At 49.5% G+C, this 18,232-nt stretch overlaps 1 protein-coding gene across 2 annotated transcripts in view; it reads right to left on the bottom strand.

Annotated features, from left to right (window-relative positions):
• Positions 1-17,238, bottom strand: part of PLEKHG2 (pleckstrin homology and RhoGEF domain containing G2) — a 75,138-nt gene extending 57,900 nt beyond the window's left edge. For both annotated transcript variants that reach the window (XM_081921892.1, XM_081921893.1), the window contains exon 1: positions 16,769-17,238. The gene's annotated coding sequence lies outside the window, so the exon portion shown is untranslated. The remainder of the gene's footprint in view (positions 1-16,768) is intronic.
• Positions 17,239-18,232: the final 994 nt, after the last annotated feature.

The raw sequence follows: 18,232 nt of genomic DNA, 5'->3' as shown, positions 1-18,232 counted from the left end.
GAATCCGGCTTGCATGCAGAAGGTTCAAATCTCTGAGGGCATCTTCAGAGTGGGCTGCAAGAGACCACTGCCTGGAGATGGTATTTAACACGTCAGATTAAATCAAATAAACAAGGGATATTCAGTGTTATGTTGGAGGGGACAGCCAGGAAATGGAGAATTCTGTTCACATGTGGTGGAGGTGTAAATATGTACAATTTTTTTGGAAAGGGTGTTTAAGGAGATAACAGAAATCACAGGGTTAAACCTGACCAAAAGTCCAGAGGTAGCACTATTATCAATTTACGATGGGGTGGAAGGTTCGCAGGCTATAAAGGACTTGCTCACAAATTTATTGACAGCAACCACTACTATGCTATAAGTTCCACTATCCTGTAATATTACACATGAGCCTGTTCTACTGATGAAGGCTAGGATGGCGAAACAAGGCTAATATTCCAGAAATCCTTGTCTTAGACTCTGTGAAATAATTCTGTGGAACTGTAACAACCTTTTGTGTGGATTGTTGGATTCTATGAACAGACGGGTGGAATAGACACTTATATATGTACGGACCTTATGCATGAACTGACTAGAGCAGTGGTTCTCAACCTGTGGGTCCCCAGATGTTGTTGGACTACAACTCCCATCATCCCTGAGCTCTGGCCTTGCTAGCTAGGGGTGATGGGAGTTGTAGTTCAATAACATCTGGGGACCCATAGGTGGAGAAAGGCTGAGCTAGAGAATGAACTGATCCACTGGGTCTTCTGCTTTTTTCGTTGAACTTTATGGGCCTTCCGTTGAAATCTGCAATTTGATACAATGGACATTATACCTTATTTATTCAAAAGTACAGCCGGTTACGTCTTGTGTGTTTATTGAGTACATTTCACGTAACCAGAGGTTTGTCGTTGTTGTTTTGCTAAGGAAGTGGGAGGGGGCTAGCAGAATATAAAATGGAAGAATGGTACAAAGAGGTTTGGGATATAGCTATTAATACGATACAATACGATAATCTTTATTGTCATTGTCCCATACAGAACAACGAAATTGAAAAATCAACACCAGACATTCAAAACCCAACAAGTCTGCTATCCCAACTATCCCAACCTGGTTAGCCCCCTAAAAACTCTGATACCCCATTTTTAAATACAATATACTCCCATACAGACTCCTTAAAAAGGTAAAGGGACCCCTGACCATTAGGTCCAGTCGTGACGGACTCTGGGGTTGTGGTGCTCATCTCGCTTTACTGGCCGAGGGAGCTGGCGTACAGCTTCCGGGTCATGTGGCCAGCAGGACTAAACCGCTTCTGGCGAACCAGAGCAGCGCATGGAAACACGGTTTACCTTCCCGCCGGAGTGGTACCTATTTATCTACTTGCACTTTGATGTGCTTTCAAACTGCTAGGTTGGCAGGAGCTGGGACCGAGCAATGGGAGCTCACCCCGTCGCAGGGATTCGAACCGCCGACCTTCCGATTGGCAAGCCCTAGGCTCTGTGGTTTAACGCACAGCGCCACCCGCGTCCCTACAGACTCCTTACAATGCATTTAAAACCAAAATCACATTTGGGTAGAAACTGTTTCTCAGGCGGCTAGTCTGAGAAATTTAATTTAATGATAAATTAAAATGTACCATTTAGGTCAGATGGGGAATATGTAGGAGAAATGATTTTGAAGAGACATGGAGGGCGTTTGCAGAATTTGTATTGTTAAAACGGAAAGGGGTTAAACCAGCGCGAGAAGCGTCGCAATTTTGGGTCTGGCAGTTTCCTATTTTCCTAAGTTCCTATGAGGTCTGTGGGTGGTGGAGGCAGAAAAATCTCTCTCTGTGACTGGTGGTTCTTGGCTAAACCAGCAGCTCTCCTTGGACCGTCTTGCTCGCCCTCCCTACACAACAGCCTTTGTTCCAACCTTGTCCCCTGGAAGTCTTGTAAAAACCCGTAGAGGGTTGGGTAAACTGAAGGGGATGCGTCACTCCATCCTGGCGAGGGCGAGAGCAAAAGGTCGCTCCGTCTGGGAAACAATGAATTCATTCAAGAGAGGCGGCAGGTCAGAGAGGAAAAAGCGGAGGCCGACATCACCCTCCTCCCCACTCCTCGCCCTCCCTGTCCCCAGGACCATATGAGAACTTTTCACCACGCTGTGTGGGGAAGGGCAAGGGGGCAAAACATAGAGCCTGGGAGCAGAGATGGAAAGGAGAGGACCGGATGGAGGAGGAGCAGGATACAAGGACGCCACGCACATCACATCGCAAGCATCCGCCAAGATTTCGGAAGCTCAGGACAGCCTCCTGGATGAGGCCAAAGGCTCATTGAGTCCAGCATCCTCTGTCTCACGGCGGCCAAATAGAGGCTTGTGGGAAACTCTCTGTTTCCAGCAACCCGGGATTCAAAAGCATCTCTGCCTCCAACCATAGCCAGATAATAATAATACTGTAATAATAATTTATTATTTATACCCCGCCCATCTGGCTGAGTTTCCCCAGCCACTCTGGGCGGCTCCCAATCAAGTGTTAAAAACAATACAGCATTAAATATTAAAAACTTCCCTAAACAGGGCTGCCATCTGGCCCAGCCACTTTGGGGGGCTTCCAACAAAATATTAAAATACCGTAACACACCAAACATTAAAAACTTCCCTAAAGAGGGCTGCCTTCAGATGTCTTTTAAAGATAAGATAGCTGCTTATTTCCTTCACATCTGAAGGGAGGGCGTTCCACAGGGCGGGCGCCACTACCGAGAAGGCCCTCTGCCTGGTTCCCTGTAACCTCACTTCTCGCAATGAGGGAACCGCCAGAAGGCCCTCGGCGCTGGACCTCAGTGTCCGGGCAGAACGATGGGGGTGGAGACACTTCTTCAGGTATTTTGGGCCTTTGAGGCCGTTTAGGGCTTTCAAGGTCAGCACCAACACTTTGAATTGTGCTCGGAAACGTACTGGGAGCCAGTGTAGGTCTTTCAAGACTGGTGTTATATACCCAGAGCTGGAAAGACAACATGATACATACTAGATACGACTGGCAGATGAAATTACTGGATTACACAGAAATGGCATCATTACCTGGGAAAATCAGAAACCAGGAGGATCAAAACTTCAACAAAGAACGGGACAAATATATACAGTGGTACCTCGGGACGCGGGTGGCACTGTGGGTTAAACCACAGAGCCTAGGGCTTGCCGATCAGAAGGTCGGCGGTTCGAATCCCCATGACGGGGTGAGCTCCTGTTACTCTGTCCCTGCTCCTGCCAACCTAACGCTGCAATCTTTCCTCGTTGGGGAGTTGTTCCATCCTCTTGGCTGTTTTGGGATCACACGGCAGGACATTGTTCCAAAATAAGATGTGCTCTCCCAAGACGACGTTCCCAGCCTGTGCGCACTCCTGTCTCAGCGTCGTCTACGCTGGCTTGCTCATGTCTAAAGAACAGAAGATGTCAGGATCCCCAAGGACGTGCTCTGTGGGGAGCTGGCTTCAGACACCACTGGCAGAACTCTTTTTTTGAAGTGTTTTTTTTTTAATTAAAGATTTTCTTGTTTTACAGAAATATGTGTAACGTCTCTCGTATTTTCCCTGTGTAACATTTTTACAAATCAGTTTCATTTGTTGAGACATTGGGGGGGAAGAGGTGGAGAGGGGGAGAGATGAGTGGGGATGGGGTCTGGTGGCGATGTTTCTATTTTACTTACTATATGTAGGGTTTGGTGTCAGCGTTGCTTGTGCAGGTTCTCTGCTGTTCGCTTGTGTTCCTTTGGTGGTGAGAGAGGTTGGGGTTGGCCCAGGGTGCGGTTGTTCATTTGTGGTTGGCTGTGGTGGTCTTCCTTTTCGTGTGTGAGTGGGGTGGGTGGGTGTTTTGGATCAGGTTAGCCATATTGATTTTTATGCCATTGATGGATTATTGTCATTCTCTTGTTGGGCTGTGTATGCGATAAAGGGGAGCCACACCGGGGTAAAGGCGTCTTCTTCTATTTGTCCCCGTGTCAGTTTCAGTTTATTGGTTAATTTTTCTAGTAAGGCTGTTTCCCATACTATTTGGTACCATTGGTCCATGCTTACTCCTGACAGGTCTCTCCAGTGTCTGGTTATGGTGTTTCTGGCTGCTGAAAGTAGGTGGGTTATGAGTTCTTTGTGGTGTAAATGGGCATTGTTGTCTTGGAACATGTTTAGTAGGGCCAATTCTGGGGTGATGTCTAATACTTGCTTAGTTATTCTACATATTTCTCATATGGCTGTTGTCCAGAATACTTGGATTTTGGGGCATTCCCACCAGAACTCTGTGCTACAGAAATGTCTGCAAACGTCACATGAAGGCTGGCAATATCAATCCCGCAGTGTGGGAATCCCTTGCAGACAAACGCAGTGTTTAGAGACGGACAGGCAGGTTGTGCATCTGTAGCAGTGACCAGAGGAGGAATGACCGCTGGGAGGAGGCCAGAGAGAAGAAAAGCCATGGTGCATTTGCAGCAGCACAACTGGACGCCTTCATCTGCCACAGCTGCAACAAAACATGTCTCTCCCATATCGGTCTCTTCAGCCACAGCAGGAGCTGCAACCGTCCCAACAGCTTGACCTCACCCCAAAAGTTGCGCTGCTACATTATCTCCTGAGACATGGATGCCAACAAGAAGAAGCTACATCCAAGCCACAGGGACACGGGTGGCGCTGTGGTCTAAACCACTGAGCCTCTTGGGCTTGCTGATCAGAAGGTCGGCGGTTCGAATCCCCACGACGGAGTGAGCTCCTGTTGCTCGTTTCAAGCTCCTGCCAACCTAGCAGTTCGAAAGCACACCAGCGCAAGTAGATAAATAGGGACCACTCCGGTGGGAAGGGAAATGGCGTTTCCGTGTGCTCTGCTTCCGTCACGGTGTTCTGTGCACCAGAAGCAGTTTAGTAATACTGACCACATGGCCCAGAAAGCTGTCTGTGGACAAACGCCAGCTCCCTCGGCCTGAAAGCAAGATGAGCGCCACAACCCCAGAGTCACCTTTGACTGGACTTAACCGTCCAGGGGTCCTTTACCTTTACCTTGCCTTACAGCTCAGCCACACTCTTGTCTGTGTGTGTGTGTTTTAACTTATCATTTCCAACAACAATTAAACATACTTTTATATCTTGTACAATTTTTTGACTTCCATCAATCACATCTGAAAATTTTCCAATCTATTCATTTAATATACATTTCTTACTTTCACTATTACATTTAAATCTCATAACTAATATCTCTATTCTTTCTCTACTTTGCAATGCTTCATATATTTCTCCTTACAAAACCTCTTGTAGCCCTCCTAGCATAATTTGCTGGATTACAGTTGCTCTTCAAATAGTTCATATATTTCTTCCAATCTTCTGTGAAGCTCTGGTCCCGCAGGTTTCGAATCCTCCCTGTCATTTTGTCTAATTCTGCGTAGTCCATTAATTTCATCTGCCATTCTTCTTTCGTCGGAATTTCTTCTTGCTTCCATTTCTGGGCTAACAATACTCTTGCCTTACATCCCAGCCACACACAAGCCAAAGGTTTCTGCAAAAACACTCTCACACATCTCTCTATCCAGAAGGCATTGCCATCGTTCAAGAAGAGGGTGGAAGAAGGTCCATGTGGGTTTTCCCTGGGAGAATTCTGCTGCCTAGGAGGAGTCCTGGGTCCACACAGAGACACTCGGGGGCCAGGCTGCCATGTTCAGTAGCCCCTGGGCCTGTGGCTGCAGAGGTAGCAATGAGGCTGTTAGCCAAGGTGGTAAGATAAGTTTGACAACCACCTTCTCTCTCCACTGGCTCCGGGCGAGACGGGCCTGGAGGAACTTGGCAAGGAAGTCTGGCAGGGCTGCCAGCTGGTGACAGGCTGCCAGGAGCCAGGCCGGAGAGAAAGAAGGGAGTCCTTTGATCCACTAATGGGTTTTCATTTCCCCCCATTCATCTCCACCGGAGGAGAGCAGATCCAACACCCAAAGCTGTAGGCTCCCTCTACACCCCCCCCCCACTTCCTTATTATGGGCTACTTCATCCCAAGCTAAAGGGTGAAAAACAGGAGGATCATTAGGAAAGAAACTGAAAATAAAACTGCCGGGATCATAATGCCATTATACAAATCTGCAGTGCGGCCACCTTGGAAGCACAGTGGTACCTCGGTTCTCAAACTGAATCCGTTCCGGAAGTCTGTTCCAAAACCAAAGCGTTCCAAAGCCAAGGCGCACTTTCCCATAGGAAGTAATGCAAAGCGGATTAATGCATTCCAGACTTTTAAAAACAACCTCTAAAACAGCCACTGAACATGAATTCTACTATCTAACGAGACCACTGATCCATAAAATGAAAGCAATAATCAATGTAAAGGTAAAGGTACCCTGATCATTAAGTCCAATCCTGGCTGACTCTGGGGTTGCATCGCTCATCTAGTAGGGGCATGGGCCTGATCCAGTGGCCAGGCTCTTTCTTGAGTTCCTAATGGAGCCCGGTAGTGATGTACGGAAGTGAGAGCTGGACCATCAAGAATGGATGCTTTTGAATTCTGGTGCTGGAGGAGACTCTTGATGCAAGAAGATCCAACCTCTCCATTCTGAAGGAAATCAGCCCTGAGTGCTCACTGGAAGGACAGATCCTGAAGCTGAGGCTCCAAGACTTTAGCCACCTCAAGAGATGGTCTCTCCCTTCACCGGCATCGGGGTGCCAAATTATAAAGGGAGTTGGAAAGAGACACTCCAAGGAGGGGGGTGAAATCGCACTGTATTGGAGGTCCAAGACACATACACCCGGCGGGGCCGGATTTAGGTTTGATGAGACCCTAAGCTACTGAAGGCTGATCGCCGAAGAATGGATGTTTTTGAATTCTGGTGCTGGAGAAGACTCTTGAGAGTCCCATGGACTGCAAGAAGATCCAACCTCTCCATTCTGAAGGAAATCAGCCCTGAGTGCTCACTGGAAGGACAGATCCTGAAGCTGAGGCTCCAAGACTTTGGCCACCTCAAGAGAAGAGAAGACTCCCTGGAAAAGACCCTGATGTTGGGAAAGATGGAGGCCACAAGGAGAAGGGGACGACGGAGGACAAGATGGTGGGACAGTGTTCTCAAAGCTACCAGCATGAGTTTGACCAAACTGCGGGAGGCAGTGGAAGACAGGAGTGCCTGGCGTGCTCTGGTCCAGGGGGTCACAAAGAGGTGGACATGACTAAACGACTAAACAACAACATTCAAATACTGCTGATCATCTCCACAAATATTAAGTATCCAGGAGGTTCTCCATATGTTCTTATGCGTATCAATGACACTGTTCCCAATGAGGTCCTTTTTCTGACAGGCGGATCCCATAAGTCCGTTTACACAGCTCCTTGGCTTGGCATGACGCTCGTTCCCCTGACAATGGAATCTGATGAGATGCAATTACAAAATGCAAGGCCTCTTTTCTCCCAGGCAGCTGGGAGAAGGAGGAGGAGGAAGAAGAAGAAGACTGGGAAGGACACGGAGTGAAATGTCTAAAGAGCTGATGGGTTTTCTTTTCAAAACCCAATCTGGCGAACGCCGGCCAAATGCCGCATTCCGGAACGAAGGCGGCAGCGAGGCAGCTGGTCCCCTCCGATAAGCTTTGCCAAATCAACATTTCAGAAAGAAGGCGCTTGATGGAGCGGCTGTCTTGGGATTCGAAGGAGCAAAGCGTTAAAATTCCCCCAGGGACTGGAAAGCACCAGAAAAAGGCATTTATGGAAAACTGAAGCGGCTGATTCTTGCATCCCTACTGCCTCTCTCCCAAACAAGAGGCGGTGGTGTACACACAGGTCAAGGGTTATTGGTCCTCCAGGGATGACCTGAAGTCTCCAAGTTGGCCCTTCTAGGTCCAGATTTAGGTCTGGCGAGCTACTGAAGGCAATAGGGCCCTTTATATGTCCAGCTGTCCTTTGCCAACAACAAATTGTCGCTGTTTTTTGTGTTGAACATATGCTATATGGGGGACACAGGCGGCACTGTGGGTTAAACCACAGAGCCTAGGACTTGCCGATCAGAAGGTCAGCGGTTCGAATCCCCACAATGGGGTGAGCTCCCGTTGCTTGGTCCCTGCTCCTGCCAACCTAGCAGTTCGAAAGCACATCAAAGTGCAAGTAGATAAATAGGTACCACTCTGGTGGGAAGGTAAACAGCGTTTCTGTGCGCTGCTCTGGTTCGCCAGAAGCAGCTTAGTCCTGCTGGCCACAGGACCCGGAAGCTGTACACCGGCTTCCTTGGCCAATAAAGCGAGATGAGCGCCGCAACCCCAGAGTCGGCCACGACTGGACCTAAGAAGGTAATTGATGGACCTAGAAGGTAATTGATGGACCTAATAGGTATCTCAAGCCATTTGCACAACTAATCTGCAACTAAAATATTATATTCCTTTTTTTCACATGGTCTACTCCTTCCCCTGCCCACCCCCTAATATTCTTAAGAAGGTCTCTTCTCCAGCCTTCAGAAAGTAGCTGGAAGTGGGGAGACAGAAAAAAGTCCCCCTTTTCCTCCACTCTGTAGTTTTAACCTGAAATATTAGGTGCAGTTCTGAGCCCAGAGCTCAGAAACTGCCCGCGCTAATGAAATTCCCTGCCGCAAAATGTGCCTGAAACAATGGGAGTTTCGAACTCTGCTCCCGATGGAGTCCATTTCACTGCCGAAGAATTCTTACTGTCAGAAAGTTTCCCCGTATGTTCAGACGGAATCTCCTTTCTTTCTTTCTTTTTAAAAATATCTTTATTAATTTAAAATAAATACATTTACAAAAAACAGGCGTACATACAAGTTAACAAACATACAATCAAACAAACAAATAACAGAAAAATCAAACCAACCACCACACTATAAGATATAAGGAGATTAATAAAATTATCATCATATATACTCCTGGTATTGAACACAAGTATAAAATTTATAGAAAAGAAATTTAAAACTGACTTCCAGTTAATCTCACTGTACTTTGTCTACCCATTACTTTACACCGCACAGTTACATGTTTCTTATATAATTTCTTTTTGCCTCCCTACAAACTTATACAATACAGGGATCAGTCTAATTCCGCCAAGATGTTTCCTTTTATTCCATCGTTTTCTAAATATTCTTTAAAGACAGAATCTCCCTGTAACTTTGCAAACCACCACCTACGGAGACGGCATCACAACCTTTGTATTTCCCAAGGTTTAGGGAAGCTTTTAAGGTGTGATGTATTACGGTATTTTAATGATTTGTTGGAAGCTGCCCAAAGTAGCTGGGGCAGCCCAGCCAGATGGGAGGGGTATAAATAATATATTATTATTATTATTATTATTATTATTATTATTATTATTAATTTCCAGACCGGAGAAACCGACAGCTCCTGTGCCGTAGGAGGTATTCTGGTGGATGAGGCTGGACAAAGGGGGCAGGGCTTGGATGAGTGGTTCCCCCTTTGACTCGGCCCCCATAAAACTTTTCCACCACTTCAGATCTTCCCTCTTCCATTTCTCTGTTTGGCCTCCCGGCAAGGGAGCATCACAGCGGTGAACATTTCTGTGGCTTAGGTTCTCTAAACAGGAGCGCTGGGGAGGGCAAAGGCTCCTCCGGCAGACAGGAGGGGTGACGTCAAGTCTCCTTTCCAACCCCCCAGGGTGCCAAGGGCCCCTGACCAAACAGATAGGGCATTCCTGGAGGGGGGGGCGGCCGACTCCCATCATCTGGAGACGCCTTTGATTCTGCAATGCCCTTGGCTGGCTGTTCCCATTACAGTGGTACCTCGGGTTAAGTACTTAATTCATTCTGGAGGTCCCTTCTTAACCTGAAACTGTTCTTAACCTGAAGCACCACTTTAGCTAATGGGGCCACGCGATTTCTGCTCTCATCCTGAAGCAAAGTTCTGAACCCGAGGTACTATTTCTGGGGTAGCGGAGTCTGTAACCAGAAGCGTCTGTAACCCGAGGTACCACTGTATTCTGCCTTTTCCCTGCTCTTTCCCTTCACCGGCATCAGGGTCCCAAACTATAAAGGGAGTTGGAAAGAGGCACTCCAAGGAGGGGGGGGGTGAAATTGCACTGTATTGGAGGTCCAAGACACATACACCCGGCGGGGCTGGATTTAGGTTTGATGAGACCCTAAGCTACCGAAGGCTGATTGCCGAAGAATTGATGTTTTTGAATTCTGGTGCTGGAGGAGACTCTTGAGAGTCCCCTGGACTGCAATAAGATCAAACCTCTCCATTTGGAAGGAAATCAGCCCTGAGTGCTCACTGGAAGGCCAGATCCTGAAGCTGAGGCTCCAAGACTCTGGCCACCTCATGAGAAGAGAAGACTCCCTGGAAAAGACCCTGATGTTGGGAAAGATGGAGGGCACAAGGAGAAGGGGACGACGGAGGACGAGATGGTTGGATAGTGTTCTCGAAGCTACAAACATGAGTTTGACCAAACTGCGGGAGGCAGTGGAAGACAGGAGTGCCGGGCGTGCTCTGGTCCAGGGGGTCACGAAGAGGCGGACACCACTAAACGACTAAACAACAACAATAACAAGCTACTGAAGGTAATGGGGCCCTTTATATGTCCAGCTATCCTTTGCCAGCAACAAATGGTCACTGTTTTTTGTGTTGAATAGATGCTACATGGTAATTTATGGACCTAATAGGTATCTAAAACCATTTGCCGTGCAACCACTCCATGCAGAATGTAGGCACCCTATATATAGGTAAAGGTAAAGAGACCCCTGACTAAAGAGCTCCCGTTGCTCGGTCCCTGCTCCTGCCAACCTAGCAGTTTGAAAGCACGTCAAAGTGCAAGTAGATAAATAGGTACCACTCCGGTGGGAAGGTGAATGGCATTTCCGTGCACTGCTCTGGTTCGCCAGAGGCGGCTTAGTCATGCTGGCCACATGACCCGGAAGCTGTACGCCAGCTCCCTCAGCCAGTAAAGCAAGATGAGCGCCGCAACCCCAGAGTCGTTCGCGACTGGACCTAACTGTCAGGGGTCCTTTACCTTTTTTTTAAGACACTGCAGAAGATTTCCATGCCTAAGGGTTTGCAATCTGACGATAAGCACCCACCTGGAGCCCTGCTCAGATGCCAGCTCTGGGTCCTATCCTGGCTGCTGAATCCTTATGCTTAGGAACATATGACTCTGCCTGAGCCAGACCCATTTGGTGCTGCCAACACCCAAAATCAGAAACATTACTAAAGAAGCTATTGCTTGTTTCCCAAAATTAATGTGGTTGAATTTTATTTTAAGACACCAATGTGGTTATCTTGTCAAAAGAATCGGATCTTGGCAGCATGGATAGGAACTCAGTGGAAAACAGCCACAGATCTTACACTGAACGCTTGGGTACCACTCACTTATAATGGAGAAAACTACGTATAATTTGAAAGGAACTATTTGGCATTCCTTTATGACATCATTTTCAAGACATGGCTGGCAAATCTGGAAAGATCCTTGATAATCTGGCAACGTTGATAGTCTTAACTTGGTCTTTGCTGTTTTAACCCACTCATTCTGCGTGCCTCCTTTATAGTTTTGCTCGACACTTTTAATTCTTGTTTGCCACACACCGGCGGCTGTTCCCAAACCACCTTCTCCCCCCCATCCAATCTCCAAAATCACAGCGGCGGCTGTGCGCCACTGCCATCTCCTCTGCCAGCCCTCTCCGCAGCTGCCCCGAATTTTCTGGGGAAGCGGGAAGCAGAAAGCAACGCATATAGTTCATGCCATCATTGCTGAAATGAAAGGAAAGGCTTTGAAACCCAGTAAATTCCATTTCCTTCCGAGTCCAGTCATAGCGGAGGCAGATTGACCCGAGATGAACCTGGCCCTTTTTGGAACACACAGAAAAACCCTCAGGGCAAGGCAGGCTTCAAGGAGCCAAGTCTTGTCTTAGGCCAACCACATCCATACAGAGAGGCAGTGTGGTGTAGCAGTTAGTGTCTCAGATTAGGACCTGGGATAGGTCAGGGTTCAAATCCTGCCCGCCCAGCTATGAAGTTCGCTTGATATGACCTTGCTGAAGGCTGCCCCTTAACCTAACCCGCTTCGCAGGGTTGTTGTGGCGTTGATATGAGGACTGGGACCTGGGTTCGAATCTCCAGTTGCTGCCTCTCAACCCCACCAACCTACCTACCTCACGCGGTTGTTTTGGGAATAAAATGAGGAGGGGGAGAGCCACAGTCCTTGGGAGGAAAAGGTGGGATACACATGCAAATGATAATACAGTGGTACCTTGGGTTACAGACGCTTCAGGTTACAGACTCTGCTAACCCAGAAATAGTGCTTTAGGTTAAGAACTTCGCTTCAGGATGAGAACAGAAATTGCGCGACGGTGGCAGCAGGAGGCCCCATTAGCTAAAGTGGTGCTTCAGGTTAAGAACAGTTGCAGGTTAAGTACAGAGCTCCAGAACGAATTAAGTACTTAACCCGAGGTACCACTGTATTGTCAAGAAAGTCCAGAGCAGAAGCTAAATTGGGCCACAATCGCAGAGTCCGTTTTGTGCCCGTGCAGAGTGCGTTTTCTCCCGCCACAAAGTAACTGCAGCTGGATGAGTGGGGGAATTTGAATTCCAAGCCCAGCGCTCTAGCTGTTACAACACACTGGCTCTCGATCCTTTCAGCTCCTTGCTATGCCTTCCCAGCACTTAAGGTAAAGGGACCCCTGACCGTTAGGTCCAGTCGCGGAAGACTCTGGGGTTGTGGCGCTCATTTCGCTTTACTGGCCGAGGGACCCGGCGTACATCTTCCGGTTCATGTGGCCGGCATGACAAAGCCGCCTCTGGCGAACCAGAGCAGCACACGGAAACGCTGTTTACCTTCCCGCCGGAGCGGTCCCTATTTATCTACTTGCACTTTGACGTGCTTTCGAGCTGCTAGGTTGGCAGGAGCAGGGACCGAGCAACGGCAGATCACTCCGTCGCGGGGATTCGAACCACCGACCTTCTGATTGGCAAGTCTGTGGTTTAACCCACAGCGCCACCCGCATCCCATTCCCAGCACCTAAAGCTCCCCCCCCCAAAAAAAACCCCTCCAGAGGCTTTGCACACCTTTTACAACCCATTTTCTTTCTGCTCTCTGCACACCTCCTTCCTTAGTTCCGGAAATGTCTTCCTCTCCTCTTTCACGTCCAAATCTGCCCCTCCAAACCCAATCCTATAATATTCATTCCGCCAGAAAGAGCGCCTGACCGCTGGCCAGCCCCTTGTTCGCAATTTGCTCCTCCATATCCCACACACCCGCTACACAAAAAACGACACATGACTCCCTTTCTCCCTCCATTGAAAAACCGAGCATTGCATTCCACGCCCAGCTCCTGGAACAGATATTCCCCCCTTTCTTGTCCCCACTCCCGCAACTGCTCCAAGCTGAAGACCTCCCTGCTCTCTGCATTTGGCCGTAGAACGGACCCCAGACACGCTTTTTAGGGTGCTAGATCTCGCAACCCCAACACTCGCTCACCCACACTGTTAAATGCACAACAACGGCCCAGCAAGCCTCACGGATCCACAGGGACTTTCCTAGGAAGGATTCCTGGAGGGTGAGCCGAGCCAAGCCTCCCACTTCCTGTAGGAAGCCCCAGAACAACACCAAAAAACAAATTGCGCAATGCGCACCTAAACTCTGCCCATGCACAAAGTTCAAAATGTGAGAAGGGTTACTGATGCAGCGCTTGGTGGTTTGGCACACCGGGCTTCGGCAACCTGGCAGGCACCCTCCAAATATTTTTGACTACAACTCCCATCAGCCACAATCAGGACTGATGGGAGTTGTAGTCTCAAACATCTGGAAGAGGCCCGGTTGGCGAAGCCTGGTTGACGTGTGTGTGTGAGAGAGAGATCGAGAGAGAGAGATCACACTTGTTCCTTTTGGTTTGGTCTTTCTTTAACCCTGATTCTCACAGGATTGCAGAGTTGTAAGGGACCCCCAAAGGTCATCCATTCCAACCCCGTGGCAATGCAGGAATCACAGCTGAAGACTCCCCCAGGGACGGCCATCTAGGCTCTGTTTGAAGACCTCCAAGGAAGGAGAGTCCACCAGAGAAGGTGGGGTGTGTGGAGGGCATCACTTTGCACTAACCCTCCCCCCCCTTTGAAGTTAACTGTGGTTTACTCCAAAATAACTGCCCTATGGGAAACGGAGAGCCGTGTGACCCAGAAGAATCCACAGCCGGGGAAGGGTGGTAGCTCAATGATAGGGCCGGCACCTTCCATGAAGAAAGTCCTGAGTTCAAATCCTGGAAAAACTCCTGCTGGAAACCCTAGAGAGCTGCTGCCAGTCTGTGCAGGTAACACACAGCTGGATGGGCCAAGGCCCTGACTCAGTACAAAGCAACTTCCAGAAAGGGTTGGAGCTCCGTGGAAGAGCATCTGCTTCGCATGCAGACGGTCCCAGGTTCTATTCTCAAGAGCTGCGACTCCTGCATTGCAGGGAGTTGGACTAGATGACCCCTGGGGGTCCCGTCCAAGTGTAAAATCCCACCATCTCCAAAGGGAGGCTAGGAGAGACTACCTGCCTGAAAGCCTGGAGAGCCGTGGCTGCCAGTCAGTGCTGCCCGTATGGAGTTAAAATGGACCAACGAACAGTCCGACTCATTCTGACGCAGGTTCTTCTGTTCCCAGCTGGTACCCAAGACAAAATGGCACTCTTTTACTCTGGATTAATGCTCCCAGGGTGTGGAGTGTGAAAGATGGGTGCTTTGGTTCCGTCAGTAAAGCTAAAGGGACCCCTGAGCATTAGGTCCAGTCGTAGCCGACTCTGGGGTTGCGGCGCTCATCTCGCTTTGTTGGCCAAGGGAGCCGGCGTACAGCTTCCGGGTCATGTGGCCAGCATGACTAAGCCGCTCCAGCGAACCAGAGCAGCGCACGGAAGCGCCGTTTACCTTCCCGCCAGAGTGGTACCTATTTATCTACTTGCACTTCGTGATTTCGAACTGCTAGGTCGGCAGGAGCTGGGACTGAGCAATAGGAGCTCACCCCGTCGTGGGGATTCGAACCACGAACCTTCTGGTCGGCAAGTCCTAGGCTCTGTGGTTTAGACCACAGCGCCACCCGCATCCCTTTGGTTCCGTAGAGACAAGCATAAAACACGCATCAGAGAACCGCCCTGCAACTGGGCATTTTGAGCCCCAAAATAAGCCTTTCTCCACCACTGTTGATGGAGACATCAGCTGGACAGTTCCACTGCCCAGCCCTTCCTTGAAACTAATGAGCTTCAATTAGTTCAACTGAGTTTCCTTGTGGGAAAGATGCTCAGTGTTGAAGCATCGGGGTGGAGCATAGGAGTCATTGAAGCAGAAGGCGACCCAACCCAAAGAGTGGCGACGGCAGCAGCGGTTCTTGCAAAAGAACAGCAACTGGAATCAGGTGAGGAACACAGAACTGTAAGGTTGGGAGGGGCCCTCCAGCGGTCATCTAGCCCAACCCACTGCAAGGCAGGAATCTCAGCTAAAGAATCCCTGACGACCATCCAACCTCTGTTTAAAAACCGCCAGCGAAAGAGCGCCCACCACCTTCCGAGCACGTCCGTCCGAGTGCCAGCGGCTCCTGCCCTCAGAAAGTCGTTCCTAAAGTTTAACCGGAATCTCGAAATTTGAACCCACAGCCTCAGGTCCTCCCTTCCAGAGCAGCAAAATAAAAGCAAGACTGCCCTCCAAAACCTCTTCCTTGGGGGCCTTAGCCCCACAACCTGCTTTTCGGTACCAAAGCTCCGCTCTGGGGAAACGGCAAGGGTGCCTCTGAACATGCGCAGAGCGCCCAACTCCTCTTAACACCAGCGGCGGGCTGATGAGAGCCAGGCCCCCAGAAATGCGTGACCAAAGTTTATGAGAGGAGAGGGGAGCGTGACTTCGCGGTGCAGCGAAGGGGAGGATTCCTGGCACCAGAACTTTAAAAGGCCATGCTGGGGATTAAAGAGGCCTGCCCCACAGAAGCCTGTGTGCCGGGGAGGAGGCGCCGTTCCTGCGAGGCAGTGTCCCTCAGTTCAAAGGCAGGCCACTTATTCATCACATTTACGCCCAGCGTGTTTTACAATCCTGCCTTGCATTCTTCCCGAGACGCCTGTGCCCCACCGCACCCCACGGCCGCAGATGGAGGAAACCAGGCCCAAGACCACATGACGGCTAACCAGCTGCATGCCTCATAGAGCATGTGCAGAGAGCCCTTGTTTATTTCTTGAGTCGCTGCATTTATACCCCTCCAAAGAGCTTGAGGCGGCGGTGTTATCCCCACCCTCGGCAAAACCCCACAACAATCCTGCGAGGTTGGCTGAGAGGCAGGGAGCTCCAGGGCCAAGCGAGGGATTGGAACCCTGCTCTCCTAGGTCCTGCTCTAACCACTGCACCACCCTGCCTCTCTCAACCACACCTGAAAGCAAGCCTATGTTTAACCATATGAAACCTCAAAAACTCCCAGCACAAAAGAGCCAGCTCTTTTGTGTTGGAAATTTTTGAGGGTTTTTTTTAACAGAAAGAAATTTTGGGGGACGGGGTGGGGGAGAGATAAAGAGGTCCAGCTTAAATCTACCTGGAAGGTACACAATCTTTGGCCTGAAAGTGTTTTTAATCCACACTAAGCCCCCCTGGCTATTACTAAGTGCGCCTGTGAGCAAAAAGCACTCTGGACATGCTCTTGAAAACCCCCTTTGTGTTCCAACATTCGCCTCTCTGCCAGGATCAAAAAACCCAAACCTTCCAGCAGAGCCTATGGGAGCAAACTCCCTAGGAAACTCAGGGGGGCTTACTTCCGAGTAAGACATCCATGCATGCATTATAGATCCCACACACACACAAACACACCCTGGACATTTTTGGGGAACCGCTGTTTCCAAAGCGCACCGACGCGCGACTCACCCTGCCAGATCGTGCCGGAGCCGGAGTCTTCGCGTCTCCCGGTTCTCAGTTCCCAGTCCAAACCATCACCGCTGCCTCTGCCATGCTGGGGATACTGGCCGAGCCCCGCCGGGCGTGGGAAGGAAGGGAAACGCTCCTGGGTCTCAGATCCAGCTTGCAGAAAGAATAATAATAAAAAAACGCCTTCCTTTGACTGCACACACTCGGAGAGGTCTTTCTCGCTTTCTCTCCTCTCTTTCTTTCTCCCCCGCCCCTAGAGCTTGTGGGGAGAGGGGGGTGGGGGGCTAAACCAGACCACCCCCCAAGCCTCCTCTTCCAGATCCCCCACCCCTCCTTTTCTTGCAGATTTCTTGGGGTTTGGGAGATTTCTGGAGAGAGACAAATATAGCCACCTCTCCTCTCTTTTTTTTTTTTTTTGGAGACCAGGCGCGCAACAGATCCCAGCTGGAGAAACTGGGAGATGGGAGAGGAAGGTGGGGGGGAGGGAGAAAGGAAGGGGGAGGGGAGAGGGGGTGGAGGGAAGGAGGTGGGGGGAGAGGAGAACAAGCAAATGAAGGGAGAAGGGGGGGGGGAATGTTGCACGGAGGGGGGGTGGCGAGGGGAGAGGAGGAGGGAAGAAAAAGCCGAGCGAGAAATTCTCTCACACTCACTTCTGCTGGAGAGTTTCCTGTGCGCAGACAGATGCGGGAGGGCGGGCTTTTAACTCCTCGCTCCCCAGACTGGCAAAGCTGCTACGTTTTCCTGGTCAAAGACAAAGACCCCAAAAAGAGGTCCCTGGTCGAGTTTTTTTGTTCTAACGCGTGGAAGCTGAACCTTGAACATCCAAACGCGCGGTGCATCCCCCCGGCGCGTAATTCCTTACCAAAATAATAATAGCAATGTTTGCTGGTGGTGTGGTGCTGTAAGTTTGGCTAGAATCGGAGAGAGTTTTTCTGAGCATGCACAAAGTACATTTAAAACTCGTTGGCCGGTGGAACTGACAGCTTGGCTAGAATTGGCACAGAGGCTTCTCACCCATGAGTAATTTTCTGGTGCTGCAGCTTTGGAAGAAGCGCGACGAGAGTTTTTCTGAGCATGCACAAAGTGCATTTAAAACTCATTGGCTGGCAGAACTGTCAGCTTGGCTGGAATTGGCACAGAGGCTTTCCCCCTGCTACGCCACCCATACTTAATTTTCTGGTGCTGCAGCTGAGCCCCAAGGGTTTTGGAAGAAGTGCAACGTGAGTTTTCTGAGCATGCACAAAGTGCATTTAAAACTCGTTGGCTGGTGTTAGGTAGGTAGCCGTGTTGGTCTGACGCAAATAAATATCTGGTATCTGAAGAAGTGTGCACGCACACAAAAGCTTATACCCCAAACAAACTTAGTTGGTCTCTAAGGTGCTACTGGACATTTTTAAAATTTATTTCATTGGCTGGAGGTACTGTAAGCTTGGCTGGAATTGGCTCGGAAGGTTTTCACCACCG

This window comes from Podarcis melisellensis (assembly GCF_964234715.1).
Source record: "Podarcis melisellensis genome assembly, chromosome: 8".
NCBI classification, from domain to species: Eukaryota; Metazoa; Chordata; class Lepidosauria; order Squamata; family Lacertidae; genus Podarcis; species Podarcis melisellensis.
This window is presented reverse-complemented; position numbering and strand designations above follow the sequence as displayed.